The following is a 10,843-nucleotide window of genomic DNA, read 5'->3' as shown; positions in this document are numbered from 1 at the left end:
GAGTGAGGCCAGGGATTGAACCTGCATCCTCATGGATACTAGTCAGGTTCTTAACCTATTGAGCCACAACAGGAACTCCAGGAAGAATAGTATTTCATTGTTAATACTGATAAACTCACAAATATACATTTCTATTGCAATTATCCCACTTTTGAATAAGATAATATAAACATTTGTGCTGTTATTTGTTACCTAGATTCACTATTTCTTTCCATTCTTTCTACTTTATATGAAACTCTCGGGCAATGCAAACACTGACAAGAGGTGACGAAGGAAGAGGTGGGGTTTCAAAATAAAAATATTTGTTATTTCTGCCACCCACCACTACAATATGAATGTATACATAAAATTTCAAAATGGGCCCAACATATGCTTTTTTTTTTTTTTTTTTTTTTTTTTTTTGTCTTTTGCCTTTTTAAGGCCACACCATGGCATATGGAGGTTCCCAGGCTAGGGGTCAAATTGCAGCTGCAGATGCCTGCCTATGCCACAGCTCACAGCAAGGCGGGGATCTTTAACCTACTGAGCGAGGCCAGGGATCGAACCTGCATCCTCAAGGATGCCAGTCAGATTCGTTTCCACAAAGCCACGACGGGAACTGCCAACACATACATTTTTAATCTCATGTTTTCCTTATACCAGAAATTTATTTAAGACAGATGATATGTGTGGCCTACAGTGGGTTTATGATTCCCTGACTTAAGAGAGTTTGTGCAAATAACAATATTTTGAATGTCTTTTTCCTAAAAGACAAATAAGATTTTCACTCCAAAATCTATCTAAAATACATAAAATTCATATGTTAAAATAAATCCATAAGTCATGCATTGATGGAATTATCAACATTATGATAGTGATTTTATAGGATTATTACCTACCAGGATCATAAGATTATTAATCATGCACAATTTCAGGGATTCCAAAATGATGTTGAAATAGGTTGAGGCTAAGGTGAACCTTAATGGCAGAGTTTAACCAAATGTCAAAGTCAGTGATTAGTGTAACAGTATTCCAACTTTTTTTTTCCTTTTTAGGGCCACACTCTTGTGACATATGGAAGTTCCCAGCTAGGGGTCCAATCAGAACTGCAGCTATTGGCCTACACCACAGCCATAGCAACACAGGAGCTGAGCCACGTCTGGGACACCTCAGCTCACAGCAACACTGGATCCTTAATCCACTGAGTGAGGCCAGGGATTGAACCCACATGCCTATGAATACTAGTTGGGCTCATCACTGCTGAGCCGCAATGGGAATTCCACAGTATTCCAACTTTCAATAGTATGTGGCCATTTAACTCACATGAATGAAAATACAGTAATGAAGTTCCAGTCATCAGTTTAACAGGCACTCAGCAAGTATTTGTTGGTATTATTTCACATAAGCAAGAAAAGCACCTGGAGAAGAAAAAATCTGAAATACAATATGAGAATATTTTAACTGCCCTCAAAGCAGGGTGACATAGTCGTTAAGAGAATAGTCTCAACTGTCAATCTGCCAGGGAAGAAAGTCCAGCTTCCTCACTTGGTGTGCCACCTTTGGGCAAATTACATGCCATCTTATCTCAGTGCTTCAGCTCATCTATAAAATTGGCCTTAAGAGTTCCTCGTTGCAGTGGTAAGAAGACTAGGAGAGTGCGGCTCCTGCTCAGTGGACGATGGGGGGAGTGGGTAGGGAGACGGCTGATCCGCGTGCTGGCTCTGGTGTAGGTGGCACTAAAAAAAAAAAAAAAAAAAAAAAAAAAAAAAAAAAAAAAAAAAAAAAAAAAAAAAAAAAAAAAAAGAGAGCTCTAGGAAAAGGGAACCTTCCTCCACTGCTGGTGGGAATGTAAATTGGTGCAACCCTTATGAAGCACAACATGGAGGTTCCTTTGAAAACTAAATATAGACTATCATATGATCCAGCTATCCTACTCCTGAGCATATATCTGGAGAAAAATTTGAAAAGATGCATGCATCCCAAAGCTCAGTGTAGCACTGTTTATAAGAGCCAAGACATGGAAGCGACTAAAATGTCCATCCGCAAAGGAATGGATAAAGAAAATGTGATACATATATACAATGGAATACTACTCAGCCATAAAAAAGAATGAAATAATGCCATTTGCAGTAACATGGATGGACCTAGAGGTAATCATATTAAGTGAAGTAGGTCAGACAAAGACAAATATCATATGAGATCTCTAATATGTGGAATCTAATAAAAATGATATGAAAGAATTTATTCACAAAACAGAAATAGACTCAAAGATTTTGAAACCAAACAGGGTAACCAAAGAGGAAATGTCAGAGGGGAGGGATACATTAGGAGGTTTGGATGAACATATATATACTACTATGTATAAAATAGATAAGTAACAAAGACCTACTGCATATAGCACAGGGAAATATACCCTTGTAATAAGCTATATGGGAAAAGAATCTGAAAAAGAATAAATATATGTATAGGTATAACTGATTCACTTTGCTGTACACCTGAAACTAACACAAAATTGTAAGTCAACTATACTTCAATAAAATTAAAAAGAAAGAATAAAATGTGAAATTGGAGTTCCCGTCGTGGCTCAGTGGTTAATGAATCCAACTAGGAACCATGAGGTTGCGGGTTCAATCCCTGCCCTTGCTCAGTGGGTTAAGGATCTGGCGTTGCTGTGAGCTGTGGTGTAGGTCGCAGACGCGGCTCAGATCCCGCGTTGCTGTGGCTCTGGCGTAGGCCGGTGGCTACAGCTCCGATTCGACCCCTAGCCTGGGAAACTCCATATGCCGCAGGAGCGGCCCAAGAAATAGCAAAAAGACAAAAAAAAAAAAAAAAAAAAGCAAAATTATACAGAAGGAAGGAGAAGCTTTTCTGTAGGGTTAGATTATCTTAGCTGACAAAGTAAAGTACTTGGAGAGTATATGGCATCAAGTGCTGCATAAATGCTAATTATTATTAATAAGACGGCCTTCACAGTTTTTTTTTTTTTATCTTAGGAACTCTTTTTGTGCAGGAGACATCTGTTGTACATAACCGATGTGTAAGATCCATGGTTTTGAGAACCAGAGGTAACCAACTCAGCCAAGAAATTCTCATACAGAGTAAAATGTCACTCTCTAAATCATTCACTAAAGCACCAGTTGATATTAATAAAACTGTAGATGAACCGAGTTTTTTAATAACATGCTGTACATTGCCTTAGTAGAATATTACACATATATCAAAAGCGATAAATAAGAAGACTTTATCACAACATGAAAAGTTTTATTTACTGCCATATGATAAAGAACAAAAGCTAAGTGTGGACAGTAATAATAACGTTAAATATTGACATAAACAAGAAGAGAGAAGAATAAGTAAATGCGAAAAGAGTTGACTTTGCCATTGTTGATAATTCTCATAAAAGGTTAATTGTTTAACAAGCAGATTTTTTAAATCCTAAAAGCTATTTTTAGAAAAGTCTATGAAAGACATCATTACCTTTGGACATAGTTCTAAACTGTTATTTACAAAGAAAAATATATTTACAGAGCATTGAGCAACCATGAGTGGGTGAGAATCGAGGTGTCCTTGTCACTTAGTGTACACTGGGGGAGGTACGGTTTGGATTACTGGCATATGTAGAATGAAATTGCAACTCACAGGACACAGGAAGGATATTCATGGCAATATTTTTTTTATTTTATTTTATTTTATTTTTATTTTATTTTATTTTTTTATTTTAGCACTGCATCCACGGCACATGGAAGTTCCCAGGCTAGGGGTTGAATTGGAGCTACAGCTGCCAGCCTGCACCACAGCCACAGCAATGCACAATTTGAGCCGCATCTGCAACCTACATCACAGCTCATGGCAACACCAGATCCCTGACCCACTCAGCAAGGCCAGGGATTGAACCGGCATCCTCACGGATACTAGTGGGATTTGCTTCTACTGTGCCACAACAGGAACTCTCATCATAGCAATATTTTTAATGAACAAAAGAAGCAAGAATCCTGGTTGTGATGGTCCTCCATGATAACTGGCCGATGAACCCTGCATACTTTTCCAAGTATTTTTATGAATACGTGGCTTTGGGGAGAGCAGGCTGCAAAAGGTTGGGGCTTATAAGATGCATTTCCATCCTTTGAGGATTTCCCTGCACTGATTCTGAGAGGCAGGGCAAATGATAAAAAGAACATAAGGAGGTGTTCTTTCTTTGTCTTCCTAGAAAGATGCGTGGTTAGCATCAGCATGCTGATTCAGAGGTCAGGCTAGTGGGCTTGCCAGTGGAGCTGTGATTCCTCCAGTCCACTTTATTCAAGACAACAGTCCTATTTTCTTCAATCCAGAGCATTAAAAACTGTCCTAGTGGCACAATGTTGTTCCATCCAGCTCAGTCTTCTTCCTCTGAGTCATCAGTGGAAGTTTTGTCCAGGAGAGTGATGTTTTCCATGCCTGCATACCCCTCCCAGCCCTGGGATCCCCAGTCTCCACACCTCCAACCAGCTGACTCCTCTGCCTTGTCTGCTCAGCCCTTCTGACCTCCTGGCTCTCCTCCAGCACTTGAGAACCCTCCTGTATTAAAGACGTGATTTTGTGCCCTTCTCTTGTATTTGTCTTCTTCCAGATGTTCACAGTGCTAACTTCCTGACCTTCAACCTTTGCTCATCTATCAACGTCGCATTGAGAGCAAGGGTCATGTTTGATGGGCACTGATTCTTCACCCATTTATTCAACAAATAATTACTGAATGCTTGCTACTACTGAACCCTGTTCTCAGAGACCAGGAACACCAATGAGACAAACGCTGCCCTATCGTCCGGTGAGAGGAGTCAGGTAATAAACAATAAATATAATAAGTAAGTGCATTACATTATGTTATGTCAGAAAAGTACAATGCTATGAAAACGTTTTTCATTGAACAAGGGTGATCAGTAGTGCCACAAAATAGAAAGGTGCCACAGCAATTTAAAGGCTGCGGTCAGCATAGCATTTGTCACTTTCTGATGGTAGAATATTTCTCTATAATTACTTTTTGAGGTGGTATTAAAATCTTTTTGTAAGATGATAAGTCTACTTGGAGGCCAGGGAGCTTACTCCATAGCCAGGGAGTGGCCAGAGAGTCAAGGATCAGTCGAAGGTCATTTTAAGTAGTAAACAGGTTTATGGTCTATGGTCTAAAATAAACAGGTTTATTTTGCAATAAAATGATAGTGTTCAGTGGTAGTTAATGGTAAATAACAGTCTCTGAACCGTGATTTTCATCGGATAAAAAACATGTGAACTTGGGAGATACTAATCTGAAATTCCCTGGCAAGAAAATACGCAGATATTTTTTAAGGAACCACTCAGAAAATAAGTTGGCTGTTTTTGAGGGAATGGTGCCCCCTTTTGAACACCAAAAAGGGATCCTCCATTTCCCCAGATGACCTAAGAGAGCTCCAAGCTAGAGGACAGAGGGGAGACAGTAAGTTAGACATGGTCTCCGTGCCTCTGCCTGCTACTGGGCTGGACTGAAATACAGGTAAAGGAAGGCAAATGATATCACAGCAAGTGCCCCTCCCTGGGGTGTAGACAACTCAGGAACAGAAGTCATTGCTGCCTAACTTCTCATCTGAGACTTTTGAGAACAGCAAACCTGCTGACGCTCTTCATGCCAGGAGGTGAGATAAGGACAAGTGAGAGGGTTCCACTGAACACAAGACTGAAAAGCATCTTTTCCCCACCCAGCATCCCCTACACAAACCAGGTTTCCCTGGGAACTCCCAAGTCCTGGACAGGAATTCCAGATTTTTCACAGATTCCTGTGGAGATTAATGGGGCTCAGGATTTGGAGACAGCAAAATATTGCCAAGATTGAAGCGTTTAAAATAAATTTTAGAAGAGCCTCTTGAGCATTTCAGTTCATATCTTTCCCTCAGTAGTTGGTCCAACATTTAGTAGTATTATTATTTTTATTAGTAGTCCTCCTTGTCAGATCAGAAGCAGAAAAAAATGAAGTCTTTTGTCAAAAATGAAGAGTAACAGAAGCAGGTTTTTTTTCTTAATTATCTTGACAAATTTATTACAAGCAACTCTAGAGAGCCTACTGGAAGCAAGCTGGTTACTAATTACAGTTAAAGCTGGGGTTTATATTTAATGTTTTTTCTGTAAATTGTAATCTCTCTCTCCCTCCTATTTTGCAGAAATACCTCTTCAGGATTTAATCAATACTGAGTGGTTATATTTATTAGATACTATGTATTTTATATTTCATTTGTCATTTTAGAAGAGCTGCTTCATATATTATATGAAAAAAAAAAAAATACATGACCGTGGCCACTAATTTGAGCTATTGAGAGGCAGTGGTGGAGATTTTGCATAAGTCTTTAGAATTAATCATTGAAATTTTTTACCATTGAGATTGGAAAACAAGAGGCTATAGGAGCAGAAAAGGAAATTAGTCTTTCTTGAGGCTGAGAGAAAAGTCAAGGAACTGAAACTATAGTACCTTTAAAATAATGTTTCCTAAATAAAAGCATAAATAATTTCACAAAAAGGTAAAATAAGCAAAAATACATGGTTAGAAACTATTGCACTTGGAATGGAGAAGCAATGAGATTCTGCTATATAGGCCAGGGAACTATATCTGATCCCTTTCGATGGAACATATCGGACAATAATGTGAAAAAAAGAATATATATATATATATATATGTATAACTGGGCCACTTTGCTGTACAGCAGAAATTGACAGAACATTGTAAATCAAATATAACAAAAATTTTCTAAATTAAAAAATACATGGTTAGAATTGTGTAATAATCTATTAAGATAATAAACAATTTAAAAATGAAAAATAGAGAAGCAACTGAGTAAATGCATGCTAAAGAAAAAAGTCCAACATGAAAAATGAAATAAAGTAGGGAAAAGTAGAAAGAAATAAAATAAATAGAAAGGATACAAGGAAACGGGAAAAAGGGAGACAAAGCAAGAAAATGTATATAATGGTACAAGGTAGGCAAGTGGCGATTTAAAATAAAATAGGTGCTTTCAAATGTCATTGGGCTAGAAACGTCGCTGTAATTTCTCCATAAAATATCTTAAATGCAAACAGACAAGTTTGAAAATAATAATTAAATAAAAGACAAAGCAAATCAGTAATGCATGGCAGGTGGTGATAGGTTTCCAAACCGAAAGAGCAGCTCCACCTACACGAAGGCTGAAGGATGCTTCATTCTTGTCTCATTTCCTGCTCCTCTGTCTAGAGAATTAGGGTCGTGTTAAAAATGGAACAGCTGTCCCTGAACTGGGTTCGCTGTCCCTCGGAGGAAGTCAGCAACTCTGACAGCAGCCTTTGTAAAGGCCGGGGCCAGAAGGGTCTGCGGAGAGGGGAAAATAGACATGCATCTGGGTTTCAAAGGCAGTTTTATGGCATCCTGATTTGTAACAAAATACCTGCCTCTGAAGGTAGATTTGAGTTTGTATTGTTCCCTTATTGCATAGAGTTAGAGAAACAAGCAGTGGGGTTGTTTAGCACAACAGGTTCAGCCAAGATCAGTGCTCTTCAAGCAGTTTTAACTGTAACCACAGTAAGAAATGCATTTAACATACAAAATACACGTGTATGTACATACAATTGAAAAGAATGCTAGCCAAGCAATACTTAAAAACAGTTACTTGCAATGGATAGTGATACTACTAGCTGTGTTTTTCTAAAATGATTTCAAGACCTGTTAATAGGTTGGAATCGTCAGTTTGAAAAACCCTGCCCTAGATGAAATATTTTGTGGTGAAAGTCCTGGGAACTGACATAACTGCTAATGACAACAAAGAGACCTATAGGCATATTGAAAAGGCATTCACACCACCCACATGTATATCAAGTGAAGAAAAGCAAGGCAAATCTACAAGCCTTTTAGCAAGTGAATCTGACAAGACCACTGTTCATTTGAGGATAAAAATGCAAAAAATTGGAAATACAAAAAAATCTAGATACGACCATAAATTTAAGACTCAGAGGAATAGCTTAAGTTTTTTAAAATAATTTACTAAATAAATTAGAAATTTAAACTTACAACTTCCTTATCAACAACAGATAAAATTACTTCAAGTATATGTTTATTTTAAAAAAGGGATAGAGTGGAAAATAGGTAATAGAAATAAATATATGCAAATATACTGAGCTAAAATAACATCATTAGAACAATCAAAACATTCCTCTAAAATTAAAAAAAAATAGATGAAATCTGGTTCAAAATAGAACTACTGACATAGATGATAAGTGTGAATTAAGACCAAAATGATAAAGAGTCTGAAGGAATTCTAAAGGAAGTGTTTTGATGTTCAGAGAAAGACGATCGAAAATGAATATAACCTGTGTCTTCCAAAGCATCCTAACAAATGGAAAAAGTATTTTTAGGAATATAGACGTCATGCTTTGCTTTAAAGTTAAAAAGTCATCTTTTGGATGTAAAAAAGGAGAGACATAGAAAGAGTTAGCAGCCTAGGCAAAAGGAGCTTGTTCAGGTCTAGAAACAGGTGGAGGAATTGGGCAATGAAAATGAAAATAGAACGTGATATTAAGAAGAAGGTCCCCAAATAAAGAGGTACACCCTTCAAATCGCCAGTTTTTGTTTGAACCTTGATAAGAGTCACAATAGAATACCATTTAAGAGCTGCGATTTTAGTATGACTTCCTGAAAGAACATCATATTAGGGTCTATACTTACTGATCTCTCATCATCACCATTCATGTTAAACTGATCAACACATGGACTTTCATCCTGAAGTGATAAGAAAGACATGAAGTATTAAGGACACGTCAACATTTTCTCAAAATTATAGACCCATTAAAACTACGCCGATTGAATTAACCATTTCTGTAATCTGGGGCCTGATCTAATGACCACCAAGACAGATGGACTTGATTAGGTTAACTGTTAAATGCTTCTCCTCATGGGGCTGGATCTGCTTCCAGGTCAGCCACCCCTTCCCCTTCCAATCCACTGCTACTCATCCAGTAAAAAAGCAGAGTGAGCATCTTTTATACCCACTACATGAAACTTTCGTAGATTGCTTGTCTCTCTTTTGTTTAGTTCTTTTTTTTTTTTTTAAGGTTCTGTTTTGTTCTTTGGATTGGAACATAGTTCTCTGTCATTGCATTTTGCCTAATTTTCTGCGTCGTTTTTATGTATTAGGCATTATCAGCTCTCTCTCCCAGTCTTGAAGGAGTAGCCCCACTTGGGAGATGTCCGGTGGGACTCAGAAATGCAATCTCATCTGGCCACAGAGCCAGGAGCTCCACGGATGTTCCCTACGTGGGCTCTGGGTGCTTCATGCTATAGTGGGGCTGCAACTGCCACAGGGCACTGGTGGACAGGGCTGGCCCCTGGACCGGTGGCTGTGTGCTGGTGGGTGGGGCCATCATGGGGATGGTTGTGAGGTTTTGCTGAGGTGCATGGCACACCCACTGACAGGTTAGAGGGAGAATTTCAAGATGGTACCAATCACTGCCAGTATGGTTCCCACTGGTGTTTCAGTCCTAGCTGGTTCCTGCCTCTCTGTCAGAGCTTTAAGGTTAGCAAGGGGGTGTCTTTCATCTATGCTCCATGTACTTTTCAATCTGGTGTTTTTGCACTGATTTTCAGATGGAGTGTGTGTTGCACACCAACTCTTTCAAAGAGGGTTTTTCTTTTTTCTTTTGGTCTTTTTGTCTTTAGGGCCACACCTGCAGCATGTGGAGGTTCCCAGGCTAGGGATCCAATCAGAACTGTAGCCATCGGCCTATGCAAGAGCCACAGCTCAGTGGGATTCCAGCTGCATCTGCAACCTACACCACAGCTCACAGGCAACGCAGGATCCTCAACCCACTGAGCAAGGCCGGGAATCAAACCCATATCTTCATGGATGCCAGTCGGGTTTGCTAACTGCTGAGCCACAGTGGAAACTCCCTAAGAGGGCTTTTCTGATCTCTGAAGTTTTATGGTATTCTTGGACATATTTATTCCCTATTGGTTTTCAAAGCCATGTGTTTTAGGGGGGCTTGTCTTTCCTTTGCTGGTCTAGGGGTTGGAGGCCTGATGGGGAGCTCGAATCCCTCATGCCTCACTCCTCGGGGAAGGGACACCTTACCTTCGTGATAAAGGGAACAGATACCAAACCTTGTGAACCCTCTTGATTGTGGATCTCTGGGCTGTGTTTTTTCCTCGGTGAGACCATTTCTCACCAGCCATCGGGATGCTGTCCTTTACCCTTTGCTGTGGAGACTCGGCTCAAAGTCTTCTGGGTCCTTTCCAAGGGAATCATTCCATGTTGCGTTCCTGGGAACATATTATTCCATGCCGTGTTCCTGGGAGGAGGTGAGTTCAAGATCTTGAACCCTCTCCCTCTGAGTCTGAATGCTTTTGGTTCCTGGTAAAAGTGGGATCAGGTAATATTTGTCCTTCTGTGTCTTTTGGAAGGAAGTGGTAGGGTACCTGCCACAGACTCCTCATTTACCTCCTGTGACGTTCGATCACCACGTGGATCCTGAGACTAAAGAAAGTATATTTTGTTGCATGCTGGATGTTTTCATTTACTGGAAAATTTTAGCAAGGCACACTTGTTAACAATCTAACTTACTGTGTCAAAACATGAGTAGGTCCTCTAATGCCCCAGGGAGAATTGAACCCATCTGGGTTCACTTAGCTACCTATTGTAGCACTTAGTAAATTTTGGAGTTGCTATTTTTCACAAGCCTAATTTAATGTCTGTCTCTGATTTCTTAAGGGTAAACCATAATTTATCCCGAAGTGCATGTTTACATATAGTCAATAAGTAAGCATGAAATGAGATGAATTCATACTTGCCTAATGTTTAACTGGTAGATGTTAATATCAGCCTTATTATTAAAAACTATTTCTATT

The 10,843-nt window shown here is 39.1% G+C and overlaps 1 long non-coding RNA gene across 3 annotated transcripts in view; it reads left to right on the top strand.

Annotated features, from left to right (window-relative positions):
- The window catches only part of LOC110260745, a 39,735-nt gene continuing 32,802 nt past the window's right edge, over positions 3,911-10,843 (top strand). For all 3 annotated transcript variants that reach the window (XR_002344115.1, XR_002344113.1, XR_002344114.1), the window contains exon 1: positions 3,911-4,794. This is a non-coding gene — a long non-coding RNA (uncharacterized LOC110260745). The remainder of the gene's footprint in view (positions 4,795-10,843) is intronic.

The sequence above is a fragment of the Sus scrofa genome, chromosome 5 (genome assembly GCF_000003025.6).
Source record: "Sus scrofa isolate TJ Tabasco breed Duroc chromosome 5, Sscrofa11.1, whole genome shotgun sequence".
Taxonomy (NCBI): domain Eukaryota; kingdom Metazoa; phylum Chordata; class Mammalia; order Artiodactyla; family Suidae; genus Sus; species Sus scrofa.
This window is presented reverse-complemented; position numbering and strand designations above follow the sequence as displayed.